The sequence below is a fragment of the Pteropus alecto genome, unplaced genomic scaffold, assembly GCF_000325575.1.
Source record: "Pteropus alecto unplaced genomic scaffold, ASM32557v1 scaffold43, whole genome shotgun sequence".
NCBI classification, from domain to species: Eukaryota; Metazoa; Chordata; class Mammalia; order Chiroptera; family Pteropodidae; genus Pteropus; species Pteropus alecto.
Window position 1 is genome coordinate 2,530,538 of NW_006435764.1, and position 3,837 is coordinate 2,534,374.

Genomic DNA, 3,837 nt, shown 5'->3' on the forward strand with positions numbered 1-3,837 from the left:
CTTTCTAAAGCACACGCGGCACTGGAAACTTGATTTTTTGAAGAAAGGAATTTCCTCCCAGAAAGTGACTGTCCTACCTCTGCAAACCCCCCGGGAGAACATGTGCCCAGCCCCGGTACGGGGGTTCACCCTGGCCACCCCAGGGCAGGGGACAGCAATGTTCGCAATGTGCGAACCTTTCTTTCCGGATGAAAAACTCTGTTTAAAACACAGCGATCCAAGCATGAACCCCCAGGCATGTGGACCGGTCTGGTCTGTGAACAGACTCGGGGGGAGGGGGGCAAGCTCGGGGAGGCCGAGACTGGGCAGGCCTTGTGCGCGGGGGCCTCAGGACCAACACCTCTGAGATCCTCTCCATCAACGCCGTTTCGTAAAGAAACCCGAAAGGAGCATTTTACCAACCAAAAAGTTCGCCCGCTTTTCAGGCGCCTTGACAAACTGCAGAAAATAAGAACTTTCAGAAACGTTCTAACTGTATGAAGTTTCTCGTTAGGGCACACGGCTGGCACGCACTTCCCGTTTGTTAGCATCCTGGTAGGTTTCCATTCTTTGTTCATTCTAATTGACGACACTGCTAAAAATAACGAAATTCTATTACTGTGAGTCTTTTAAAAAATAAGAAAAACACTCCCCGAAGGGGTCATAATGTGGCCGAGAGAAAAAACCAGCACAAAGATGGCTACGGGACCGTGCAGTGAGGCCACCTGGGGAGCGGGGAGAGCAGGCTGCATCTCTAATGAAGGGATACAGTTACTGCACAGAGATCAGGACCCGGTTCCCCAAGCCACCAACTCCCAGCCTTTTTTGCCAGAGCCTCACCAGACAGTGCAGAGCAGATGAAAAAAACAGACAAAGAGTAGTTCCTGGGAACAAACCTGTCACAGGTTCAAGCCCCTACCTCGGCACGTTCGTAGTGAGTGAGGACCAGACGGAGGGTCTCTCCCAGCCGGCCCCCCACCCAATTTCCTGTCTAGTTCCAGGCCTACTATTCGCTCCTTCCTTCTCCCGAGTCCCCTTCAGAAATCCTACCTGCGTCGGTCGCTCAGTCCCTTCAGGCTACTGCAGTTATTGCTGAGATCAGCCACCAAAAGCCACTAGTGACAAGCTCAGATCGAAAAGGGTTGATTACCCTCTCAATATTTTAGGTTTAAAAAAAAAACTGCAAAAATAACTCTGAAAAATTAAAAGCTTGGGTACTTTTTGGATCTAAAGATCATATCCCTGGACCTCTCTCTACCTCCCACCACACACACACACACACACACACACACACACACACACACCCCACATATGTACACACACGCACACACACAATTTTCCCAATCCCCCCACTTGGAAAACAGATCAAAGACCTAAATGTCTGAACTAAAGCCATTAAACTCTTAGAAGAAAACAAAGGCATAGATTTTCATAACCTTCGATGTGACAATTGGGCTCAGATATGAAACCAAAAGCACACGCAAGAAGAGGAAAACCTGGACGAAATTTAAAAGTTTGTGCTTCAGAGGACACCATCAAGAAAATGAAGACAAGTCACAGACCGGGAGAAACAATTTCTGAGTCACGCAGCCAGGATAAATACAGAACACTTACAACTCAATAATAAAAAGGGCAATTTAACCACATTCTAAAACGTCTACATACGCATTTCCCCAAAGAAGATAAACAAGTGGCTAATAAACTTCTGAAAACATACTCAGCATCCTTAAGCATTAAGGAAACAAATCAAACTCCCAATGAGACACCACGCCACACCTGAAATCGGGAAGATAGACAGTAACAAGTTGGGTGAGGGCAGATGATCAGAATCCTCATGTGTTGCTGGTGGTAACGGGAAACGAAAAACAGTCTGCATCGAATGTCACGTTACCACACGACCCGGCACGAGCCGCTCCCACGTACACCCAAAGGAGATGAACACATGTGTCCACATAGAAACGTGTCCAGAGATGTCCATGGCAGCGCTACTCACTGTGGCCCCAAGTGAAACGACCCAAATGCCCCTGTTATGTAACTGACACAGAACACGTGCTCCAGCCACACGACAGGATGGAGTACTACTTGGCAACAAAAAGCAGCGGAGCGCTGACACGCTCCCACGTGGGTGACCGCTGAAAACATGACAGCGTGCAGAAGGAGCCAGACACAAAAGACCATGTACTGTCCGGCCCCACTTACATGAAACGTCCAGAACTGGCAAATCTGTATGGAGACAAAAGGTAGGTCAGCCACACGTGGAGCGGGGGTGGGGGGGAAGGGTGGGGGAGGGTGTTACAGGCTTTCTTCTAGAAGGGATCACGTAACCTAAAACCGATTGTGGCGATGGTTGCATGACTGTGACTACACTAAAAACTACTGAACTGTATCCTTTAATTGGGAGAATTGTACGATATGTGAATTACATATCGATAAACTTGTAACCAAGAAATACTGTTTGGGGAAAAAAAATAACACCGCTATCAACCCTTAACAGCACATTAACAACAAACCTCCCCTGCGAATGCCACGCACACACGCAGCGTGGGAGCGTGCACTGCCATGCAGACAGCGAGAACTGCTCCAGAGGCGAATGCTTTCCCGGAGAAGTAGCTTTCCATTACCCTATCTCCAGCGCAGCGGAAAACCAAACGGAATGAACGGGCATTTGACCAGCCAGATAGCACAAGGCCATTCCCAGCACCAGTCACTCAGAGGAAACTCCTCCCATCCCCGCCTTGGGCATATTTACTCAGTTTACTCCAAGCACCTGCCTGCGCCCTGACCACAAGAGACCAGACCTCTGATGGCCCCCGGCCCAGCTCCAGGCTGCCCCAGGACACTGGCCCGTGGCAACGCTAGGCAGGCAGTCCCAGCGCTGTGACTCACCCACTCACCCCAACACTTTCTGAGCACCGACGGCAGAGCCCGCACAGCCCAGACCAAAGATCTGAATCATCGATAAATTCCATTCATTTAAGTGTTTTAAAGATGAGTTCATCAAAATGCTTCCACTCGGTCAGCTGCAGTGGGGGTAAACTTCCAGGTACTGGGGCAGAGTGTCGAAAACAACCCTGCCTGACCCTGGCTCTTTAGCCTTGTGCCCCAACGTCGTGTTTGGGGCTCTTCCTTGCTCCTGGAGGATTGTGGGAGTTTCCTAACCAGGGCTGCCTCGATGGCCCAGCGGCGACTCACTGCGGTCAAACACAGGAATGGGAGCGGGGGCTCTTCCAAACCCCAGCCTTTCTGGCGCTCTGCTAGCCAGGATCACGCGGTCTGGACCTAGTGGGTTAACCCGTGACAAAGCACGGGGACCGGGAAGGTGCGGGGAGAGGCCGACACGTCCACAGAGAAAGCGCTGTCCCCCTCCGTCCGAGACCCTCCCGCGGGGGATCAAGCTCCGTTGGACTCAGACGACAGAAACACGGTAAACCTAGAAGCGCCTTTCTGGAGATTTCCAACACACCCAGCGGAGGCTGCTCCAAATTTAGAGCCGCCGCACTAGCTGCAGCTGCGCTCGTCGCTGCGTTTCCATTGACCCGATTGCAAGACCTGCCAGAAGGTGCGCCCCTCCGGGTCAGAGAGCGACCCCTCGGACCCCCGCCCCACCGGATCCCAAACCGACCCTCAGGACGCCCGGCACCTTCCCCCTCCGCTTTCCAGCCCCTTCCCCTTACCCCTGGGTCCTGGGCCCCTCCGTCCGATTCCGAACCCCCTCCCCGTAGGGCCCCTCCTACCTCCACACTCTCGAACCTCCGCCCCTAGCCGGCCAGACCGCGGAACCCCTCCCTGCCTGGCCCCTCTCCTCCCCCTTCCGCCTTGCAGTCCCGGCCCCGCCCCCGCGGACCCCGCCCCCTCCCT

The 3,837-nt window shown here is 52.8% G+C and overlaps 1 protein-coding gene across 3 annotated transcripts in view; it reads right to left on the reverse strand.

The window, feature by feature from the left end:
* The window catches only part of CTTN (cortactin), a 27,272-nt gene extending 23,475 nt beyond the window's left edge, over positions 1 to 3,797 (reverse strand). Inside the window, exon 1 of one of the 3 annotated variants that reach the window (XM_006910992.3) lies at positions 3,714 to 3,797. The gene's annotated coding sequence lies outside the window, so the exon portion shown is untranslated. Of the gene's footprint in view, positions 1 to 2,178; positions 2,198 to 3,653 lie in introns of those variants that run through there. The other 2 variants (XM_006910993.3, XM_025046155.1) reach the window with 2 other exon arrangements.
* Between the last annotated feature and the right edge of the window lie 40 nt (positions 3,798 to 3,837).